Below are 24,607 nucleotides of genomic sequence, written 5' to 3' on the forward strand. Positions count from 1 at the left end.
GAGGTGGGGTGCATCCCCACCCTGGAGTTCGCGTCCGACGGCTTGGCCCTTCCCTCCCGCCTCCCGAGTCCCAGGGTCAGGGGGGAGAGACCCGCGTTGGGAGCCTCGGGAGCCGGCTCTGCCCTAGCACATGCGGTTCGCAGGCAAGAGCCGGGAGCTTGACGTTCAAGTCTGGCTCTCACGTGGTGGTGGTGAAGTCTTGGGCAAGCCGCGTAAGAATCTTTCTGTCATTTCTTTCTTTTTCGTAGACTCTAGGTTTTATTTTATTTTTTTTAAATATTTTATTTGTTTATTCATGAGAGACACAGACACAGAGAGAGAGAGGCAGAGACACAGGCAGAGGGAGAAGCAGGCCCCATGCAGGGGGCCCGACGTGGGACTCGATCCCGGGTCTCCAGGGTCACGCCCTGGGCTAAAGGCGTCCCCGCCGAGCCACCCAGGCGTCCCCATTTAAATTTTCTTAGTCTGGAAAGAAATTCTCATGGATAAATCAGACAGTAATATCTGCTCTCCCCGCCTCTGGAGATTGTTGTGAAGGCGAGAGATGACATTGCTGAGAGAGTAGCACCAACACACAAACTGGAATTCAGAGGAGCCCCTGAATAGTCAGTCCTCCTGCTTTAAGCCCTAGGCAGCCACGCTGATGTCATCGGGCCTGCTGTTTATCTCCTCCAGGGAGGAAATGTTAACTGGAAGCACTTCAAGGGACACAGCTCTTTGTGGGGCTGGCCACATCTCCACAGGCTTCTGAAAGCCGTGGTGGAGGGAGCCTTCAGCCAAAGAGCCCAGCCCACCTCCCTCCACCACTGCCAGTGTGGGGTTCACGGGTGGGGCAGCTGCTGCAGAGAGCAGAACAGGTTAGACCCAGGAGTTCTGATTCCCCGATCAGCTCTGGTCCTGGACAGGTTCTCGTGCCACCAAGGACAAATGAAAGGCATAGGTCATGAGCAGAAGGAAGCCTCCTGGAAGTGCCCGTGTCCCTTCTCCGCAGAGACCTATGCCAAATCCTGAGATATAGGGACTGAAGGCACAGCTTTGCCCTCAAAGGAGCTTATGGTTGAATAGGCAGTAGATGGATACCCTTATCCAGGGCAAAGACCCTGCCTTGTTAGAGAGCAGCGAAGGCTGACACTTGTCAGGGGTGGAAGCAGCAAGTAGGTGACCCTGTCCCACTGCTGCTAGCTGGCTCTTTCTCTCCTGGAACTGCTAAGGCAGGTCTGCCCAGCACCAAGGAGGGTGCTTCCGGGCTCCAGGCACTGGGGGTTGACTCACACGGATGCCATTGGAAAGGGCTTGTCTCAGAGGAAGGCCTGAGGTTCCTGAGGAGAAACAATCTCACTTCCTCATTTCTCCGGTTGAAATGCTACACAATTTTCCTCATGGGCCATTAGAGCCTCTGGGCCAGGCCCACAGAAGCCTGAGAGGCCCCACCAGCAGGGGATTGGAGGTGAGGTGGTCTGCAGGAATGCAGTTGCCCCCCCACGCCCTAATCCCCAGAGCCTGGGGGAGGGTGTGGCTGGTACCAGCTAGGACTGCAGTTTCACCATCAAAGCCCCTCTGAAGCCAGGAGGCCGGAGTGTATGAATTATAGGCCTGGCCTAGCTGAGATGGGGAGCCCTGGGCCTCACACTGCTCTAGGGTAGATAAGAGTGGATCAAAGGGGCCAACCCCTCCTACACCACTATGTCGGGATCCACCACCCAGTGGCTGGAGTGACAAGACAGATAATATATATACAAGGAGAGGACTTTGTGTTTTCTTTTGAAGTCTTTTGCACGAACATCTTGTGTGTGAAGTAGCCCATGCACCTCTTCTCCACAGCCCCCCACCCCTCTGGTGTTGGGTCTTACATTCCCCAGGTCCTCCTATAAGGCTGGTCTTATGTCCTTTCTGGTTTATCTCTTGGAACCCAGGTTGGTTTGAAATGAATATGAAGAGCAGCTTCTGTGAGCCTCATGAAGACCCCTGGCGGGGGGGGGGGGGGGGGCGGGGGGCCTCTGTGCCCACCCATGCCAGTCTTGGGGTCAGCAGACACTTTGTTACAGCCTTTAATCCAGCCTAAGTCCTGGAGGAAGAGTGGATTTTACTGGAGGCTTTGTGGAGGTCAGGAAGAGGGCATTTCACACATCAATCCCCCAGCAGCACTTCCCTGCCCAGTGGATAACCTGGTACACTCTGCATCCTTGTTCCTCAGCACCGGCTGCCAGCCCCCTCTTCCCTTTCTCTTTTTTTTAAATATTTTGTTTATTCATGAGAGACACAGAGAGAGGCAGAGACACAGGCAGAGGGAGAAGCAGGTTCCATGAAGGGAGCCTGATGCTGGACTTGATTCCGGGTCTCCAGGATCACACCCCAGGCCAAAGGCAGCGCTAAACCACTGAGCCACCGGGGCGCTCCCCTCTTCCCTTTCTGTTCCTTATTGGGACTCTAAAAACCCCTCTCTTCTCCAGTGCAGTAGGGCCTTTCCCAGGTCTTTCCCTCAGGCCTCCTTGGGGTTTCCCTGCAGCTTACAGACTCGGAGCAGCCTCAGCCAGCAGCTGCCATGTGAATAGCTGTGCTGTGACTTGTGACTGTCTTCTTAAAACTGGGCAGCCCGGTGGCTCAGCGGTTTAGTGCCCCCTGCAGGCAGTCCAGGGCCTGATCCTGTGTCTCTTCCTGTGTCTCTGCCCCCCCCCACCCCCCCCCCCACCCCCGTGAGTAAATAAATAAAATCTTTGGAAAAAAAAAAACAAAAAATTGCCTGGTCTGCATCTCACCTACTTCATCCATCCCATCATTCCTTTCTATTTAAAAACAAATAAACTACTTTTTTTCTTTTTCTTTCTTTTCATTTTTCCATATGTTAATTTTTTTAGTAATCTACTCCCAGTGTGGGGCTTGAACTCATGACCCTGAGATCAAGAGTCACATGCTCTACTGACTGAGTTAGTCAGGCACCCCCCTTATCCCACCACTCCTAAACCTGAGAAGAGTTGTTGTTTTTCTTTTTTAAGATTTTATTTATTTATTTATGAGAGACAGAGAGAGACAGACACAAGCAGAGGGAGGAGCAGGCTCCTTGCAGGGAAACTGATGCAGGACTTGAGCCCCAGATTTGGGATCACACCCTGAGCCGAAGGCAGACGCTCAACCGCTGAGCCACCCAGGGGTCCCTGAGGATAGTTAAATTATGGAGTGTGCGATCTCCATTGCAAGGTGCAGGGCCCAGCTGGGTGGGTGGCTGTCCAAGTTCCTGCATCCCCTGGGGTATTTCCAAAGCTCAGGGCTGGGGTCTTTTTTTTTTTTTTTTTTTTTTTTTTTTTAAGATTTTATTTATTTATTCATGAGAGACACACAGAAAGAGAGAGGCAGAGATACAGGCAGAGGGAGAAGCAAGCTCCATGCAGGAAGCCTGATGTGGGACTCGATCCCGGGACTCCATCACACCCTGGGCCAAAGGCAGGCGCTAAACCGCTGAGCCACCCAGGGATCCCCTCAGGCTGGCAGGGTCTTTGACTGCTCTCAGGATCCAGGAACTCCTCCCCACCCCCCCAACCCTAACAGTCTTTCCTTCCTCCAAACAAAGAACCCTTTTGATCTTTATCACTCTCTTGGAATATGCATGCAAAATGTCTTGGGCAATAAAAATAAGATTAGGGCAGCCTGGGTGGCTCAGTGGTTTAGCACCGCCTTCAGCTCAGGGCCTGATCCTCCTGGGGACCTAGGATCGAGTCCTGCGTTGGGCTCCCTGCATGGAGCTTGCTTCTCCCTCTACTTGTGTCTCTACCTCTCTCTGTCCCTGTGTCTCTCATGAATAAATAAATAAAATGTTTAAAAATAAAATGAAATAAAAATATGATTATCAGCAAACACTCAGAGAGCCCTTACTGTGTTCTAGGTACTAGTCTAAGCGCTTTATACTTATTAGTTCATTAAATCTCAGTAGTTAGGGTGGGGGGAGTCTGTCAAATTTCCTTTTTTTTTTTTTTTAAGATTTTATTTATTCATGAGAGAGAGAGAGAGAGGCAGAGACACAGGCAGAGGGAGAAGCAGGCTCCATGCAGGGAGCCTGACGTGGGACTCGATCCCAGGTCTCCAGGATCACACCCCGGGCCGAAGATGGCGCCAAGACCACTGAGCCACCCGTGCTGCCCTCAGATTTCTTTATAATTATATAGTGATGTCCTCAAGGGTGGAGACTGGGGTGACAGACACAGCTTTGTCAAATTCCTTGCACTCCAGGAATGTTTGCTGATTGCCTCAGTCTGCCCCTGGCAGGTGCCATCCCATCCTGGTTTCTCACTTTCCCTTTCTCTTCAAATGGGACTCGGATTTCCTTTCTTACTCCCTTAGGGTAATGGAAAGTGATAAAAGTGACCTGGGGAGGTTTTAGGGTCATTTAGACTTTCTTCCTTTGACTGCAGGTGGGATACCTTATACCCATCAAATAAGCACCTGCCAGAAAGGAGCAGAGGAAGACACGGGTGAGCTTTCTAAGCAGGAGGGGAGAAAGGACTCTCTATATGTGTGTTCATGGTGGTTGTCTCTGGATGGTGGATTGTGGATGATTTTGGTTTTCTATTTTGAGCAAATCCTAATTTTATACTCTTAAAAGAGGAATTAGAAATGTAAAAAAGTGAAATGTTTATTGAGTAGTGACTGTTGAGGTAAGTTTTAAAGGATGGGTTCAGAAGCCCTAGCAGCTGGGGTGGCATTCAGCAGGTATCCATCCTGATGGCCAGTGACTTATTTTGATGGACCAGTACCTGTGCCACACCCATTAATAAATATTTTAATATCTCCCTTGCCCAGAAGTCATATCTCTTCTTTGGATAGGAGGAAGATTGTATTCTGGGGTCACTTTCCTTCCTCAAGCCAGCAACCCTGGTCCAGTGATGTTCTATGTTGGTCTCTTTGCTTCCTCTAAAGATGGCTACAGGAGGAGATTCTATTACTCTTCCCTGGATTACCTGCATCACCCTCTCAACCTTTAGAGAGAGTAGTCTTTGGCTCCAAGCTGGTGTCCACACTCCAGAGCAGATGTCCTCAGCCTTGGTTGCACACTTAGAAAATGCCAAGGTGGGCAGCCTGGGTGGCTCAGCGGTTTAGCGCTGCCTTCAGCCCAGGGTGTGATCCCGACCCAGTCGGGCTCCCTGCGTGGAGCCTGCTTCTCCCTCTGCCTGTGTCTCTGCCCCCCCCCCCACCCGTGTGTTTCTCATGAATGAATAAATAAATAAAACTTTTAAAAAAAGAGAAAATGCCAAGGTTAAAAAAAAAAAGATAAAGCCAAAATCTGAGTCCCATCCCATACCACTTAAATCAGAACCCCTATTGAGGGGTAATTTTTAGGCTTTCTAGATGCCTCTGATGTATAGCAAGGGTTGAGGGCCAATGAGGCAGTGAGGCAGATGTAGAAAGTCTCCAGTGTGGACAGAGGTGCCTGCCTGCCCTCTGAGGCTTGTAGTTGGCCACACAGTTGGTGAGCAAGCTAGAACCTGTGGACAGAGAGACGGGAACACTCAGTGTGGTGCCCACCGTGTCCAGCCTGTGTCAGTTCAGACATGGCTGTAGAAAATGCAGAGGAATGAGGCGGTTCAAGTGTCCTGAGGATAATCAGGCTGGTCTTTCTGGAAGAAGTTTTGGAGGCAGTTTTTGCAGGGGGAGAGTCCCTCACAATGGTGCGTTGACTCTTCTGGTCCTTTCTAAGTGTTTTCTTGTAGGCTCCTTATCTGATGAACCAGTTTCTTTGTAACTCTGGCCCCTGTTGGGTGTGGCTGGCCACTCTTCAGTCATTGCCCCAGCTCTCCAGGACACCCCGGCAGGACTAGGCTCCGACAGATAAGAACCGTGCTTGTTAGCACAGCTGTTCTCTGCAACACCCAGTGTTGTTTTCAAACCTACGGAAATTTGGGTGCGGAAGTGTGGCTACATCCACCCAACTTCAGAGTTGGGCTTGGTTCCAAATAAAAGGAAATTTAGTCAGTTTTCCCAGACACAGGGACAAAAATAGAATTGACAGGAACCTCAAAGGGTCTGCTGAGGTACCAGGGTTACACCTAGAAAAATCAACTGGCTCTTTGGTCTGGATGTTGTCAAACACCCTCTTCAAACATGAACTTTCAGCATCAACAATTACTTCTGGAATCTGTCTGTACAGGTTCTTCAGAGACAGCGCTCTAAAAGTGATGTCTTACAAGAAGGCGATTTTGTTTCTTCTGCTATTAATAGTCCTAAAGATCTCTGTGTTTCCTGGGCCCCTTTGGCCAATAACCTGGTTTCTGGGGTTTATGAGGTTCAGATAAACTATGTGCGTGATCAAGAAGATTGTACCTGAGGGGGAAGGAAACCAGGTGGCATAACTCATGTTTGGATAGACTGAGGACTTTTTTTTTTCCTTTTTTTAAAAAAAATTTTATTTATTTATGATAGAGAGAGAGAGAGAGAGAGAGAGAGAGAGATGCAGAGACATAGGCAGAGGGAGAAGCAGGCTCCATGCACCGGGAGCCTGACATGGGATTCGATCCCGGGTCTCCAGGATCACGCCCTGGGCCAAAGGCAGGCACTAAACCGCTGTGCCACCCAGGGAACCCCTGAGGATTTGTTATGTCCAGGTTCAACCTTGGATCTTGTGTCAGGTGTATGTGTCATATGTGAGTTGATATTGCAGAACGGGGCCTCCTGGGAGACCTGGTTCTGCCTGGACATCCCCAGCAGGACTCTGCTGAGCCAGTGTTGACATCACTGGTATCCTTCTTCACACTCTGGAAAGAGTGCTTCTTTTTCCTGCTCTGTCACAATCTCACTTCCAAATGCTTTATACAGAGTGGCAGGGCAGGGGTCTCCAGCTCACCATGGACTTTTCAAAGTCTCCTATGTGAGCCAATTTCCCAGCATCTGACACATGGAGATCATGCTGCTGGTGAGTAGCAGAATTGAGCCTGAAATTCAAATCTCTGGATCCCCACCCTGTCCTCTCCCATGTGGTGAGACGGCCATGCCCAGAGATGCCAGAAACTGATGTTGAGTAAAGCCGGAAGTGTATAATCAGGGTTGGAAAAGGACAACAAAATTCCCACATCTCCATACATTTGTCATTGTGCCCATGCTGTATGTGGCCTAGCCAGGCCAGAGGTGGTCCCTGCAGACAACACAAATATCCTCATACTTGTGAAGGTTTCAGGCTCCAGGCTTCCAGTTGTATTGATGGTGAAGAGAATGGGTGCAAAATGGCAGGGCTAAACTCATTTTCCTTTAAAATTAGAAATGTAGGGATGCCTGGGCTGGCTCAGTGGTTGAGAGTCTTCCTGTGCCTCTCTGTGTCTCATGGATAAATTCTTTAAAGTAAAATAAAAATAAAATTAGAAATGCAGTATGGAAGTGACTGGGATGAATTATTTGATCTCTCTGAGCTTTATTTCCTCTCTGTAAAGTGGGAACAAGAAAGGGACCTACCACACAGGGTGTGGTGGAGGGTCAACTGAGATGATATTTACAAACTGCCCAGAGAGCGTGGCACATGGGAAGCTTACTAAGGCTGAGAAACCATTTTTCCTAAAGGGTATTCCTTCTGAACCAGCCTTCCTTCTTCCTTACCCTTGTCCATCTCCTCACAGCCGTGAGGATGGGTGTGGGATGACTCTGTCCCTTTGTCCCTCTGTCCCCAGGAGAAGTGACTTGTCCCTGAGACATGCAGTGGATTAGCAGCTTGGGGATCCCGGAGCCCGCATCTCTCAGCTGCCTGCTGGTGCCCTGAGTTTCTGCCTTCCACAGGCCAGCCTGGGGCCCTGCCTCCCATCTTGCTGCAGTCCCCTGCCGGAAACCCCGCCCCATTGTCCCAGGCAGCCTGGGCTTGGGGAACCCAGCTGCTGCTGGGCTGACAGTTTCCTTTTGTGGTTGAGATAACTTTGGGAGATGTCTATCAGGTTCAGGGAAAGGGTGGAGGGTCTGAGTGAGCCCTTTGCTGCACTGAGATATCTGGGGGGCCCTAATAGAGAGGAGCTCATTTAACCTCACAGCCTGCCCTCTGCCACTTTCTCCCTTCCTCCTTCCCCCTCCTCTTCTCTCATCCTCACCCCTACCCCTCAAGGCTTTGATGAGTTTCTGGGAAGTTGGGTTGGAGGCAGGACAAGCCTCATTAACTCCTTCAGTGCTGTCAGTGCTGTGGGTAGGGAAGATGGAAAAGTATCTGGGCCTGGGGAGGAGGAGATGTTGGCAGGGGGTGTTGGTAGGAATGGTCCAGTTGCTCAAGTTTTGTTCTAGGAAAAAGCTTCAAGGAACTTTTTAAGTCCAGGCTTTAGCATGGATTAGGTCAGTGAGCTTGAGAAACTTCAAGTTTCTTTCTTACTTTTTTTTTTTAATTAAAGAATTATTTATTTATTTATGATAGACACAGAGTGAGAGAGAGAGAGGCAGAGTCAAGTTTCTTTTCTGGGTCCTAGTTTCTCATCTGTTAAATGGGAATGAAAATGCCATATGGGTACGGTGACCACAAGGAATAAAAGATTTAACACCTGTAGGGAACCTATCAGAGGGCTTGGCACAAGGAGACTAGCATGATGGTCATGCCTGTGCTGCTATCTGGTAGGTGGCCTTGTGATATCCGTGAATAGGAACTCTCCACCTCCCCTTTTACTGGAAACAGCAGCTATTCTGATAGTAAATCAGATGGGTCATGTTGGCCCGGAAGGAATAACACTTCATTCACTCAGTAAACACCTATTTATTGAAAGCTTAGTAAGTACCAGGCAGTGTTCAAGCATCTTGGGAAACAACAATGAGCAAAACAGGCCCTGTCCTCAGGGTGAACGAATAGGGTGAGGGTGGTTGGGGAGGTGAGAACACATAATAGATTAACAAAACATAAAAATATAACTTCATGTAGAGGTGGGTGCTTTGAAGAAAATGGAAACAGAATAAAAGGTTAGATGGTAGTGTGCTATTTTATTTTATTTTATTTTATTTTATTTTTTAAATTTTTATTTATTTATGATAGAGAGAGAGAGAGAGAGAGGCAGAGACACAGGCAGAGGGAGAAGCAGGCTCCATGCACCGGGAGCCCGACGTGGGACTCGATCCCGGGTCTCCAGGATCGCGCCCTAGGCCAAAGGCAGGCGCTAAACCGCTGCGCCACCCAGGGTTCCCTTATTTTATTTTTTAAGATTTTATTTATTTATTCATGAGAGAGAGGCAGAGACGTAGGCCAAGGGAGAAGCAGGCTCCCGGTGGGGAGCCTGATGTACAACCCGATCCCAGGACCGTGGGATCGGGGCCTGAGCCAAAGGCAGATGCTCAACCACTGAGCCACCCAGGCATCCTGGTGTGCTATATTTTTAAAAATATTTTATTTATTGGGATCTCTGGGTGGCGCAGCGGTTTAGCGCCTGCCTTTGGCCCAGGGCGCGATCCTGGAGACCCGGGATTGAGTCCCACGTCGGGCTCCCGGTGCATGGAGTCTGCTTCTCCTTCTGCCTATGTCTCTGCCTCTCTCTCTCTCTCTCTCTCTCTGTGTGACTATCATAAATAAATAAAAATTAAAAAAATATTTTATTTATTTATTCATGAGAGACACAGAGAGAGAGGTAGAGACACAGGCAGAGGGAGAAGCAGGCTCCGTGCAGGGAGCCCGACTTGGGACTCAATCCCATGTCTCCAGGATGACACCCTGGACTAAAGGTGGCGCTAAACCTCTGAGCCACTCGGGCTGCCCCTGGTGTGCTATTTTATTTTATTTAATTAATTAATTTATTTTTTAAATTTTTATTTATTTATGATAGTCACAGAGAGAGAGAGAGAGAGAGAGAGAGAGAGGCAGAGACACAGGCAGAGGGAGAAGCAGGCTCCATGCACCAGGAGCCCGACGTGGGACTCGATCCCGGGTCTCCAGGATCGCGCCCTGGGCCAAAGGCAGGCGCCAAACTGCTGTGCCACCCAGGGATCCCCTGGTGCTATTTAAAATAGGGCAGGTAGGGAAGGCTTTTTTTGGAGGTGATCTTTGAGCAATATTTGAACGGAATGCAGGAATGAGAACCTGTGGCAGGAGTGTTTTCCAGCCATTGAGAACAGCAAATTTGGAAGCCCTGAGATAGAGACCCAGCTTGGGAGGCTCTAGCGATACCATGGATACCAGAGAAGATGGGGTTAATGGAAAAAGGGTATATAGGAGTTGTGGGCACATTTGGGGCTGGGGAGCCCTTCTCCCCCAAGGGCTGTGACCTCTTTCCCTCCGCAGGTGGCTGTTGGCTCTGTGCGTGTGTGGAGGGAGTACCAGGGAACAGTAGAAGGCTGACTGTCCATGGTGGACTGCATATTTATTTTAATTAGGGTGATGGGAGGCAGCTGTCACTGGTTTTTATTTATTTATTTATTTATTTAGTCCCAGGTTTCTGATGGAACTTTCTGGTGCTATTTGCTGATGCCAGAGGTAATCCAGAGTTCTGAAAACACAGCAGGGCCCAGCTGCTCCCTTTGGGCCGACCCTGGTTTGGGACGAGCTCACCAGTATAAGGAAAACAGCAGGCAGCTGGGGCAGTGCCCTCCGCGTGATACTGCTCCAAGCTTTGTGTGCCAGCCTAGAACACTCATTAGGACCATAATTCAGGGAGAAAAAAGTCACTGCAGTCCCCAGGATGAACCTAGTGCTTAACTAAACTGACTGATATTTTCGTTTGTTAATTTTGTGCTCACTCAGATCATTTCAAAGCATTCAAAGCAGCAAGTATTTCCTGAGACTGAGCACTGCTTGAGATACAAACCCAGCTGGTAGTTGTGAGTATGGTGTGCTGGCTGACAGCTGTTCTGATGGGGTTTTACTTATATTATTTAAAATATGTAAAAACCCATCAGAACAGTATGAACAAAAGATGCTCTCTGCCCTCAGCATGCACTGTGTCAAACCACTCAACTGACTGTCCAGTGCACCTGGGGAAAGTGGTGGTCTTGACAACTGGGCAAACCAAGCACCAAGGTGTAGAATGCATTAAAAAAAAAAAAAAAATCAGGTTTGTCTGGTATTTAGCTCCCTGAGCTAAAACCACACCTTGCCTGCCCCCTCTGTCCCTACTCACCCAGGAAAACCCATTTCCAAAACCTGTGTTGTTTTTCTTTTGTTTCTTCTGGGTCTTTTTACTCTGGAAAACTGGTGCATGCACGGGCTGGCTTGCCAACCTTTACCCTCCAAGGACCTCTTTTTGCATATACCTCAGGGCCTTTGGGGGTTTTTATTTCTCAGATTCCCCAATCATACTGCTCCCTCTACCTCCCTACAAAACTTGATGTTGCATTTGGCTTCCTGGACCTCTCTGTGGAACTTCTGGCCTATTCTTTCCTCCTGTTTTCCTCTCCCTGCCTGACTCAACTCTGGTTCTATTCCAGAGTCTCCTTGTAAAGCCCCTTGGTCTCAGGGGACTGTCACAGCCAGTGTTTTGCAGATACCACCTCCTGTTTTCAGGCTTCAGCCTTCTGTGGGCTCCCAGTGATCTCCTGGTATTCCCTCCCCTGTTCAGCGCCCCAGCTCCCCCTTTTGAACTCTGTTGAAGTAAAGTGACTCTGTGCCCTCCGAGCCAGCGGGGGGCAAGGAAAGAGCAAAGGGGGCAGTGGAATGGTCCATGGGGCTTTAGAAAGTCCTGTAGTTGCAGAGGTGGGTGGAGTACCTCTGTGATAGCCCCAGGCTAGGCAGACCCAGCATTTCTGTGACAGGCCTAGGCAGGGAAGGGGTGGGCAGCAACTAAAATTAGAGCCTGGATTCATTCTGGGGCATCTATGGGAAGTGTGGTGGTGTGGAGCAGGGTGGACCAGCGTTTCCCTGATCTCATCCAGTGTCTGTTTTCCTTTGTCTCCCCAGGGTAGGGCTGCCCCATCTGCCATTTATCAGGGCCTGCTCACACTGGGAAGGTTATGGGCTGCCCCTTTTCCTGTCCCTGGGGGCAAGCGGGGTAGGACTACTGGACCATCCCCTAAGAGTAGGGATTCATCAGAAAGCCCATTATTGCTAAGGGTGTGGACTAGGGGGTGGTCCCTAACTTCCCTTTCAGACTTTCCTTGAGTTGGACGGTGACTCACCCAGAACAATTATGTAATCCCAGGAGCTTGCCTGGGACTGACATCCAGGCCTTTGGGGTGTGGGGTGTGGGATGCTCTGAGACCATTAGGGGAGGCTATCATAGGGTTGACCCTGGTGGTAGACCCCGATAGACCCACTGTGTGATTCAGAGCAGAGTCTGGAGGAAGGTGATAGATATGAAAATAGCAGAGACAGAGAGTGGGGGAGAATGACAAGGCCAGAACGACAGGGGACCATTGAAAACTGCTCGCAAAGCACCAGAAAGGTAAATTTGTGTGGTGCAGCCAGCTCTCCCTGCATGCTGATGGGAGGCTCTGAGTAGAGAAGTAGGAGGCATCCACATCCATCCACCTCCTCAGGGCACAGATGAGGAAACTGAGACCTTTCCAGGGAGGTGAAGGATTTGGCTATGATCACCCAGCCACAGGAAGGTGGATGGCCCTGCAACTAAGCTCCTCCTCTTCCCATCCCCTTTCAGACACTGCTTGAACTAGAAAGCTAAGACGGTGGGATTTCTGGGGGTGGGGGGGGGTGGGGACACTGAGGCCACAGCAGGAGACAGCAAGCAGAGACTCCTGGCCAACCTTGGAATGTCCTCATTTCTCTCTCTCATGTGTGTTCACTTACCTTGCCTTGTTTGTCACCGCTCCTGGCCTCTCTCTTGTCCCTCTCATTTCCCTCCTTACCTGGTAAGTGTTGATGCCGGCAGGGAACATGCAGCAAATCAGTTCCAAATCAGTTTTGTTTTACAGTTGCCAAACAAAGATTGAGGGAGCAGGAGAGTGATGAGCAAATGAACCAGAGCACAGGGCGTCAAGGCTTCTACTCTTGAAGGGTGTGGTACTCACAAATCTTCATGGAATGGCCAGCATGTGCTGGGTTTTGGGCTAAGCACCGGGTTACAAATATAAGGGAGACATGATCCCTGCCCTCAGGTCACTCTTTAGTGGGGGAGCCCGACAAATATACAAATACCTCAGATAGTAAAGAGAACTTGAGTGCTCCAGCAGTGATACCAGCAGTGTGTGGTAGCAGGAAGGAGTCCCGTTAGCTCCCCTTCCTCTTTCCCTGCTTCCTTCCTTCCCCTTCCCTGTTGTGCAATCCTGGATGCCTCTTTTGAGCCCTAAACTTTAATTTCCAGCTTCGTGCCAGATACTTCACTTGCATGTCCCACATCCGTCCCCACTCAACATGACCCACATATGTCATTCTCCCTATATCTGCTTCTCTGCATTTCCCATCTCAGGTTCCCGGGTGCTGTTTTCACCTCCTCCCTCTTCCTCAGTACACACACATGGTATCAGATGTGTGAGGCCCCACCTCCAAAATTCTTTCCAGCCCGCCTGGCACTTGTCTGTCCACATGGTGATGATTGACATGGGCTCTCACATCACTGTCCCAGACCCTTCAGGGCTCTCCTGCCCTCTGACCCCATTCCCTCCTCTACTGTACAGCCCTGCTAGGATGTTTCTAAGACACAAATTAGATTATTTGATAACATGTATACTGGAATCATTATGTGCCAGTACCATTATGAGTGGTTAGTATAAATATGAACTCATTTAACCCTCCTAACAGTCGTATGAGGTATATGTGATTATGCCCATATCTCATGGACTTGAAGATGCTGTCTATTGTAAGATGCACCTTATTTTTGTAGCACTAAAAATATCATGACACAGTCCTTTCTTACTTCAACTTTTTATATATTTAATGAAAGAGCTCTTTTAAACTTGTTTAGACATAAGTTTTCAAAATCACATATTTACCTTGTGCATACTTAAGTTTATAAATGAAGGAAATTAGCCTAGGTGTTCTTGAAATTTTCTCATCTTCGGAGATCCATCCTTCGAATTATTTTAAAACTCGAAGTCAGGGCAGCCCCAGTGGCGCAGCGGTTTAGCGCCGCCTGTAGCCTGGGGTGTGATCCTGGGGACCCGGGATCAAGTCCCACATCAGGCTTCCTGCATGGAGCCTGCTTCTCCCTCCGCCTGTGTCTCTGCTTCTCTCTTCGCTCTCTCTGAATGAATAAATAAATAAATCTTTAAAAAAAAATAAAAATAAAAATAAAACTCGAAGTCAAAAAAAAAACAAAACAAACCTTGAAGTCCTCAGTGTTTATGTCCCCCCCCCCAGAATATTCTCTGTGCCATTAACAGTGATGTAGTATGTCTTATAAGTATGGATTTTCTCCTAAACAACTGACATTGATTCTGCAATATTTGATATGTATGCACAGCTGATGTCATCCTGTCATTCTTGCCAGTAGCTAATGATTTTCCACATTTTAAAATGTGAAAAAGAAGGGTACATCTTGTAATTGATGAAACACATTATCCCATTTAACAGATGGGAAAGCTAAAGTGCACAGAGGTTGAGCATCTTTTCCAAGGGCCACATAATAAGCGGCAGAGCTGGGCCTTGAACCTAGACAGTCAGCCTCTGAGATCTGTGCTATACTAGAAAGCCTTTGCTAAAAACCCATTTCCTGGAGCAAATAAAATCCAGACATCACAACATTCAAGTCCTCTGTGACCTGGCTCTGCTTTTTTTCTAGACTCATCAGCTCTCAAGTAGCTTGTGCTCTAACTCCTCTGGCCTGCTTCCAGACAGGCCTGTCATACCCTGGCCACGCTCACGTGTCTGCACTACAAGATAGTTCGGATCCCACTCGGAGGTGAAGGCTTGGCTCCAGTGCTGCCTCATTTGGGACACCTCCCTTGACCCATGGTTGGTACTCTCACAGAATTTAGTTTGTTAGAGCCTCCTTGGCAGCCTTCTGTGTGTGTTAGTGGCTCCTCTGATGGCCTGGGGTCCCCTTAGGGTCAGGGACCAGCTTCCTCCTCATTGCCCCCTTCTCAGCACCAACCTCCCTTCCTTGCACCTGGACTGACAGGAAATCTGATAGTTTGAGAAGCATTTGGGAGATCTGGGATGTTTATAGTTGCCACTTGAACATTGACCAGCTGTGGACTCACTGTTCACATAAGTAATATCCTGTCCACGGGGGTGTGTTCCTAGCGTCATCCTCAGTTGTTGGAAAACACCTGATTTTGCATTTTGCAACCTAGAACACCTCACTCATAACCTCTTACTGACTCATGATACAGTGACTCAGCTACTGTTGGCTGGAGAACTCATGGGTGAGTGGGGATGCGTGTGCACATGGTTGCATACACACAGGGCAGGGCAGAGGTGTTGGTGGACCGACCGACCTCCTTTTCTGCTAAAATCTCATTTTCTGTGGCTGGTGGATTCCAGGGAGGCTCCAGGACCCTCTGTTCCCAATCCCTGCCCAGGGGCTGTGAGCCAGCTGCCCTAGGAGGAGACACTCAGGTCAGCTTGCTTGGCATTCTCACTGTCCTCCTCCACGGAGGCGGATAGCAAAAGCTCATGTGGGAGAAGAGGAGGAGGAATGTTCCAGGCCTGCTCAGTTATTAAAGACATCTCAAGATAATGAGGCATGGCAAAGAACAAAGAGACAGAAAAGCAGCAAAATTAAAAAACACCACCTTCTGCGCTTTGACCTTCAGGCCCAGGCAGAGGCATTTGGCAGATAGTCAGCTGTTTGGAAGAGGGAATTTCTGGCTTCATCAAGCTGGAGGGTGTCCATGAGGGTATAGGAAATGGTAGCTTGGCTTAGGTCTGTGGTCTGCTGAGCTGAGGGGCTGTGTTTGACCAGGGAGCACCCTGAATTTGCGGCTCATCATTCTCCCTGATGCCACCTTTAGGATCAGGGACTTACCCTCCAAAGTCCATTTTGCTCTTAATATTCCACTATGGATAGGTGATCTATAACTTTATCCTAAACTTTTGCTACCACTTTATATACCTGCCTAGAACTATCTCTTCAGAGTATTGATTATTCAAGTTGTGTTTTCTTTCCTGTTCTTAGCTCTTGCTAAGCTTTCTGTTGATGCCCTGCTAGCTGTATCATTGATCATAGCTATCCTTTTTTGGACAGATTAAATTTAAAAAATGTATATGTATATATTTGATTAGGCAGCATTGCATCTGTACTTTATTTTTTATTTTTATTTTAAAAATATTTTGTTAATTCATTAGAGAAACAGAGACAGAGAGAGAGAGGACAAGTAGGGTGGAGGGGTAGAGGGAGAGGGAGAAGTAAGTTCCCCGCTGAGCAAGGAGCCCAATGCAGGGCTCTATCCTAGGACTCTGGGATTATGGCCTGAGCCGAAGGCAGATGCTTACCCCACTGAGCCACCCAGGTACCCGGATCTGTGCTTTATTTTTATTTTTTATTATTATTATTATTATTATTATTATATCTGTGCTTTAAATTAAATTTTACATTTTGATGTCAAGCCAGTTCCCTTCATTCTTGGAAGAGGGTTCTGTGGTGGAGTTGGGGAAGTAATTTTTTAGGTATTAAGTCTTTCAAAAGAGTTGAATTTTGCTGAGTTATGAGTCATTGGCAGAGACACAAAATCATAGCCCTTTCTGTTGGTGGTACACCTGCACACAGTGGTTTCTGTGGGGGGCATACTGGCAAACATGGCTTACAGACAGCCTTGCTCCTGCCTCCCTTCCCTGAATGACCATCACTTCCTCCCACCACCCAACATTTGGTAAAGGGACAGGACACCCACCCAGGACCTGGCAAGACCAAGGAAATCTTTAAGAAAAAAAGAATCCTCTGATCCCCCTTTGCCAAAGTGATCATAGATGAAAACGTGCCCAGGGACAGGGCTGGATGTTCTTGAGAAATGGTAAAGGTCAGCTTTTAACTGTTTTTTTGGGGTGCCCTGGGGCTTAAAATTGATGGCAGCTGACTCTGGAAGGGGGTGCCTTGAGGACCTCAGTGTTCTGCCAGAGGACTGTAGTTGAGCCTTTTCACATAGGAAGTTTACGGTGGCTTTGGGTTGGCATCTTTCTATCCTGTCAGTCAGGAGCTGATGAAGGTGTGGGAGAGGGGTCTAGTGCTGTCAGAACTATTGAGCAAAATGAGGAAATAAACTTCATATAGTTTGGTCTTGACCTCTGTCCTGACTAGTGTGATCTTGAACTACCGGAAGGGGGAATAGGGAACAACAAGGAGCATGTAGAAAGTGGGACTCTCTGGCCTGGGGTGGGCAATGGTCTTACAAGCCCAGGGCTCGGGGTTCAGATGTGCTAGAGGTAAAAGCAGAGTGGTGCTTGAGGCTGCGGGGAGGCCTTAGGAACAGGTTCTGGGGCAGGCTCCTGGGCAACAGCAGGGAGAGCATTGCTGAGGGGAAGGCAGCTGTGGCTCTGGAAGCCCAGCTCTCAGTTGCTCCCATCTCTTTGTGACATTAGAGGTAGCTCCTGGAAGGGTCATGTCCAACAAAGAACAGACCCTGGTGACAAAGGGCCTTGCTTTTTTATGAACTCAGAGACTGTAAGACTGTTTGATGTGGGGTAAGGGCCAAATCAGTGGGGGTCAGAAGGAGGGATGGAACCTATGATTGGAGGCTGGTGGGAGGGGCCTGAGGACCTGAGGGAAGAGGTGGAGGGGAAATCTGGAAGCAACTGTTGGATACATTGAACTTGAGCTGCAAGGGGGAGCTGCCTTCAGCCTACCACAGGGCCTGTTGGGTTCATGCCTCTCTGGTCCCGAAGGATCAGCACTTTGCATGGCAGAGCATTTTAGAGCTGGTAGGAAGCCTGGAGACCATTCATCCACCTCCTCAGTTTGGAGTTGGGGAAACTGAGACCCAGAGAGAGGAGTGACCTTATGAAACCTAGGATCCACTGCTGCTGATGCTTGGGCTACTGCTCTTTCCATGAAGAGTTCCATCTATTTGATCTCGATGGGGCTAGCCCATAGAAGCATCTCCTCACTAGCAGGCCACAACCTCATCTGTGCCAGACTCAGGTACTCTAGGCAAGGGCAAGATCATTGTCTCTGGAAAACTGCGATTGGAATGAACAATGAATATGTGGCCATTTGGAGGGAAGTGGTGGCAGGTCACTCCTCTCTCTTAGAACAGAGAACTGCTGATGATTTAGTGTTTTAAGTTGAAGGAATGAATGTGTAAGGGTGGAATTTCAGGCATTGGTCAGTTTGTGAGAGTGTTCTTTCTCTGGTGCCTTCAGGCATCTGCCCCGTCCTGGGCTTCTGCACTGCCAGTAACACAGGCCTTGATGCTGATGGAATGTACTTTGCCCATTCATTCAGCTCAACCTGCCTGCATCTGTGTGGCCTGGGGATCAGATTGACTTGATCACATCTGAGAAGACAGAGAACAGGACACAGAATAGACATACCACAGAGGCCTGGGAATCCTACTGAGGAGCTTGACCCTGGTGGGGCAGCCCAGGACTTGTGGAGAACAGCAGAAGGTTTGGGGAGAGTCTCAAATAACCTGCTGATCGTGATTTCCTTGCCATGAACCCTGTGGGCTGCTCAGCATAAGCATTTACGGGAGACCAGACAGATCCTCACTCCCCCAGAGCCGTCCTTATCACCCAGGGCAACACCAGAGCTGCTGAGAGCAGGTACCTGGAACCGCAGCCCTAGGTCACATTCTTTTCATAAGTGGAATAACACAATGGCCTTTTTCACTTTCTTATTAATTGACTGTGTTGCAGAAAAAGCAGTCCATCCTCCCCCCCAACCCCCCTTTTCAGGGCCTTGTTTATGGTGCTGATGAGGCTGGGCTCTTAGCTGTGCTGACAGGAAGGGCAAAGCCCCACACTCCTTGCAAGCTCTCATGTGGGGGCTGTGTCTGGAGTTGCCTTGTATCCAGCACTCTGCTGTTTAGAGAAACTTCAAGCAGACTTATGGGCTCCCCTGGTTCCTGGTACAACTTGGGGAGTGATGTCAAATAATGTTGGTAAAGAGCCCTGGAATTCCAGCCTCCACTTTCCCCCAGCCTCCCTCTTAGACATTTACTAGCCAGGTGATGTGCTTTTTCTTGAAAGGAGAAACATTGGCTCCCCTAGAAAGGGGACAGCATGGCCCCAGTATTCCACAGCCAGATTTTTTTTTTTTAAAGACTTTATTTATTTATTCATGAGAGACACACACACACACACACAGAGAGAGAGAGAGAGAGAGGCAGAGACACAGGCAGAGGGAGAAGCAGGCTCCATGCAGGAAGCCCAATGTGGGACTCGATCCTGGGTCTTCAGGATCACACCCTGGGCTGAAGGCAGCACTAAACCCCTGAGCCACCCGGGCTGCCCTCCACAGCTAGATGTTGAGGCAGTCTTGGCAAGTAGAGCCCAGAGTATCTGTGTAAGTTAGGGGAAGAAGACTATAAATTCAAATCCAACTGGATGGCCGGCACTGGGTCTTGGCATTGGGCAGAAGATGGGTCCCTCTAGATCAGTGTCAGGGTCTGTATCAGCACTGGCATTTGGTAGAAGCAGCTTCAGCTCCATGTCACCTCTCTGGTCTTAAACGTGCAGACATTGAATGCTATTGGGGGTGAAAGGTGAGAGGAAGATGGTGGGAATAGAGTGTGGGTGCTGGCTAGGAATGCCAGCTCTGCCTGGGTGGAATCCTGTTTGACCTTCACCTTCCAGAATCCAGTCATAGTCCTGGCCCTCAGCTCTTCAGTCCGAGGGTTGTGACAGGTGCCCTGTTACCAGCCCTTTGCATACTGGCTCCTCTCTAATGTGCTGACACCTTTGTAAATAGACCCCCCTTTATTTAAAAACTTTCCTATAGTCATCCTCATGACCAGTGGAGTAGAACTGAAAACACCCAGAGGTGTGTGTGCTACAGGAGTTTGGGGCAGTGAAAGTTCAAATGGTCTGGGGCAGGCAAAGAGGACTTCACAAAGGTCATTGGGGCTCGGATCTTGAAGGATGGTGGGAACAGAGATGGCTCCTAGCACGGTGCCGAAAGAATTGGACAGAACTGAACTGGGATGCTTGATATTCAGCAGTAGTTGCCCACCCCTTCCCAGCCTGGGTCCCAGTGGGCCACTTGGATTGTTCAGGTGAAGGCAACATCTGCTGGGAGGTTTTCTTCCAGGTAGCCCCTGTGCCCTTCTCACAGGCTTTCAGGCAGCATAGGTGCAAGGGCATACATCTTAGCTCCCTAGTAGATTCTGGGTCAAGCATCCTTGCAAACCCCCTCTCCCCAATGCCTAAAACTACCCTTTGCATACAGCAAGGTCTAAATTTTACTGACTGAATAATTTAACATCTGAATGAATCTAATTCTGCCAGTGTTAGAACATCGAAAGTGCTCCACACTGAGGCTAGGGGCAGAGAAGTGAGGCCAGAGCAGTGAGCGTCCAGAGAGAAGATGGACCATCTGGCAATGGGGCTGGAAGGTTCAGAGAAAGCACCTCAGCAAAGATGATATATTTTTTTTTTTCCAAAGATGATATTTGAATCGAGTCTTGACTTTGCCTAGCGGGAGAAGAGTACAAGAGCATTCTAGGCAGAGTGCAGCAAGAGAAAAATGCCTAAAAAGGGCATGGCTTTAGGAAGTGACTAGTGTGGGCTTGCTGAAGAGTGGGGTGCTTTTGGAGGGTGGTGAGAGCCAGCACTGAAAGGTGGGTGAGGTCACATTAGGAAGGGCCTGAAGACTTAGGGAATTATGAGAGAGTTTGGATTAAAGGAATGATATCAGCAGATCTCTATTTTGGAAAAGTGCTTCCAGTGATAGGTGTAGCAGAGTGCTTGGAGGTTTAGGGGCCATTTGAGATACACTGTAGTAATCTGGACAACAGATAACAAAACCTGAGTGAGGGTCATGGTGGTGGGGATGGTGAGGACAGGAGAGGGGTATATGTTGAAAGTAGAATTGATTGCACCTCGTGACCTCTCATTGGAAGTGAGCACTGGCAAAGCCAGAGATGATGCATGTCTGGCTGCCAACTAATGTGGATTTAAGGGACATTGGGAACCCAGGAGAGGAGTCCATTTAAGGAAGGAAGTAATTACTGTCATGTCGGTCAGGCTAGGTTTAAGGTACTTATAGGACAGTTCCTGACCAGAAACTAGATTAGGGGTGGGACTGTGGTTCTGGGCTCATCAGCAGAGTGGTGAGAGGTACAGCTCAGGAGAGTGTAGAGTGAGGACCAGAGGGTCAAAGATGGAGCCTTGAATCTCCCAACTTTTAAGAGGCCGCCATTGTAGAAACCGGAGAATGAAGATGGCAGAAGAGCCTGGGGTCAGAGTGAGGAGAGCCCGGAGATGAGGTCATTGAATTTCAGACGAGCAAGTGATGAGCCAGAGTCTGAGTGCGCAGGAAGCTTGTTCAGCGCCGCCCCCCCCCCCCCCCCGAAACTGGGTCATTTCCATGTAAAAACATGGAGTCAAGGAAAGCATTGCTTCTCCCCATGGAGTTCTGATGTGGGCAGATGGAGAGAGGTGTAATATCAGGGCCTGGAGCTGATAAAGAATTCAGAAGGTCCTAGATGGGCCTCAGATGACAGCAGGTGTCATAATCACAAGATTGTCCAATCCTGGGAGTGCAGGCTTTTGCTTGCTAATGAGGTGGGCTCAGGGGAGCCTGGGCTGACACGTTGGGGGAGCAGAACACCTGGGTTCTGCAGTGATTAGGGGCTTCACCTTTACTTCTGTACCTCAGCTGTCTTGTGTGTCAATAGCTCCTAAGCCTCCTGAGCTTTTTAGGAGGCTAAGGTTGATGGTGCTAAAAACACTCCACATTTCAGGGAAAGAACAGTTTAGGTAAATCAATGCCCATGTCCTTCCTTAACTCATATTTTTTAAAAAAAGATTTTTATTTATTTATTCGTGAGAGACGTACAGAGACAGGCAGAGACACAGAGAGAGGGAGAAGCAGGCTCCTTGCAGGGAGCCTGATGTGGGACTTGATCCCGGGACTGCAGGATCACACCTTGGGCTGAAGATGGGCACTAAACCACTGAGCCACCCAGGCGTCCCCTTAACTCATAATTTATTAGGGATGAACAATCTGGAGAATTCATCCATATTGACTCCATAATTCAGATTGAGGAAGCACAGGCCGCCCGGTGGCTTAGCGGTTTGGTGCCACCTTCAGCCCGGCACGTGATCCTGGAGACCCAGGATCTAGTCCCACGTCGGGCTCCCTGCATGGAGCCTGCTTCTCCCTCTGCCTGTGTCTCTGCCTCTCTCTCTCTCTCTCTCTGGGTCTCTCATGAATGAATAAATAAAGTCTTTAAAAAAAAAAAAAGATTGAGGAAGCAAAGGCTTGGAGAAGAGAGAAATAGGACCTCAGCCCCACAGTGCTGGCTCAGAGTGTTTCTCTGCTACTCTGGGGGTGGTGGGCTATCTCCAAGCCCCTACACTTTCAAGGGTGGCCCTGTGAAGATGTCAGGTTTCCCCTACTGGGTAGATGTGCAGAAGACCCTGGGCAATGTGTGTGCCTCATAGGTCACTTTGAGAGGTCCTGTTCTGAACCCTGAGCTCCATTGATTAGAACTTGAGTTTTTTTTTAAAGATTTAATTTATTTATTCATGAGAGACCCAGAGAGAGAGAAGCAGAGACATAGGCAGAGGGAGAAGCAAGCTCCCCTCAGGGACCCCGATGCAAGACTAAATCCCAGGACCCCAGGATCACGTCCTGAGCCAAAGGCAGATGCTCAACCACTGAGCTACCAAGGCATCCCTAGAGCTGAGTTTTGATGACATCGCACAGGAAAGTTAACTTCACATAGCACCCACCCACCCTACCCCACATACCCATGAATTCTTTTTTTCTTTTCTTTTCTTTTTTCTTTTTTCCCAAAGATTTATTTATTTACTTGAGAGAGGGAGGGAGGGAGAGAGAGAGAGAGAGAGAGAGAGAGAATGAATGAGCACGAGTGAGAGGGAGAGAGAGTCTCAAGCAGACTCCACACTGAGCTTTGAGCCAGACTTGGGGCTTGATCTCATAACCCTGAGATCATGACCTGAGTTGACACTAAGAGTGGGACACACTTAAATGACTGAGCCATCCAGATGTCCCATCCATGAGTTCATTCGTTTTTTTAAAAATTTTATTCATTTATTTGAGAGAGAGAGAGACAGAGACAGAGACATAGAGAGCACAAGCAGGGGGACCAGCAGGCAGAAGGAGAGGGAGAAGCAGGCTGCTTGTCAAACCGAGAGCCCATATTCGGGCTCCATCCCAGAGTCCCAGGATTATGACTCAAGCCTAAGGCAGACACCCAACTGACTGAGCCACCGAGGCGCCCCTCCATGAGTTATTTCTAGAACAAAAATCAAACCATGTCACCCTGCTGGCAATCCTCCAGTTGCTTCCTATTGCCCTTAGAAAATCCAAGCTGCACAGCAAAGCCTGTGAGGCCCCTACTGACCTAGCCCTGCCCTTTGCCTCAATCTCTTATATCTCTTTTGTCCTCTTGCCCTCTGCATTAGCTACTCTGGTCTCCCCTTCTCAACCTTTGAGCTTGTTCTTGGCTCAGAGTTCTTGTGAGAACAGTATCTTCTGGTTTGGAATGCCCTTCCCCAGGTCAATCTGTGAGACCTAAGATGTCCCATCTTCCCTAACATGTCCCACTAAAGCCACCTGCTCTTTCCTCCAACGCTTGCTTATTTTCCTTTGCATTCACAGTTATTCACTTACTGGTTCTTATCACTGCCCATACTTCTTTTGGATATTTATATACCTGTTTTCTGGCTTATCTTGCTAGAATGTAAATGCCATGAGGAAAGGGACTTTTATTTATTCATCATTGTGCCCTAGTGCCTAGTGCAGAGTTCAGAAAGGTGCTCAGCAAAGACGTGTAGGTTAGCCAGTGTGCATGCCTGGAACCAAGCCAAGAGTTTCATCTAGGACAAGACTGCTTGTGGTTGCCAAGGGCCCCAGCAAGGGTGTGTGGCTGACTCCATAAAAACTTCTGGCTCCAGGGAGATTGGGTGCTCGAAAGCACAAATTTGGGCCTCAAGTAGATGGGAATTCAGATGTCAGTTCTGCTGCTTCGGAGAGTTTCTTTATTGTGGATACTTCACTTCCCTCATTTGCTTTTTTTTTTTTTTTTTTAAGATTTTATTTATTTATTCATAGTTACAGAGAGAGAGGCAGAGACACAGGCAGAGGTAGAGGGAGACGCAGGCTCCATGCAGGGAGCCCGACGCGGGACTTGATCCTGGGTCTCCAGGATCACACTCCAGGCTGCAGGCGGTGCCAAACCGCTGCGCCACTGGGACTGCCCCCCTCATTTGGTTTTTATTTTTAATTATGGTAAAGTATACATAACATAAAATTTACCATTTTAATCATTTAAAAAAAGATTTTATTTATTTATTAGAACGAGCAGGGAGGAGAGGGAGAGGGAGAGGGAGAAGCAGACTTCCCACCAAGCGGGCAGCCCGAGGTGGGGCTCTATCCCAGGACCCCAGGATCATGACCTGAGGTGAAGGCAGACGCTTTATTACCATCTGAGCCAACCAGGCACCCCTACCCCCATTTAGTAATTTTTAAGTGTTACAGTTCAGTAGTATTAAGTATATTCACATGGTTGTGCAACCAATCTCCTCAACACTTTTCATCTTGCAAAAGTGAAACTCTGTGCCTGTTAAACAATAGCTCCCCATTCCTTCCTCCCCTCAGTGCCTGGCAACCACCATGTTTTCTGTTTCTGAGTCTGACAACTCCGGGGACTTCATATAAACAGAATC

The 24,607-nt window shown here is 48.8% G+C and overlaps 1 long non-coding RNA gene across 1 annotated transcript in view; it reads left to right on the top strand.

The window, feature by feature from the left end:
- LOC144289121 (uncharacterized) overlaps window positions 1-24,607 on the top strand; it is a 101,277-nt gene that overhangs the window by 746 nt on the left and 75,924 nt on the right. The window lies entirely within an intron of this gene.

Source organism: Canis aureus, chromosome 18 (genome assembly GCF_053574225.1).
Source record: "Canis aureus isolate CA01 chromosome 18, VMU_Caureus_v.1.0, whole genome shotgun sequence".
Lineage (NCBI taxonomy): Eukaryota > Metazoa > Chordata > Mammalia > Carnivora > Canidae > Canis > Canis aureus.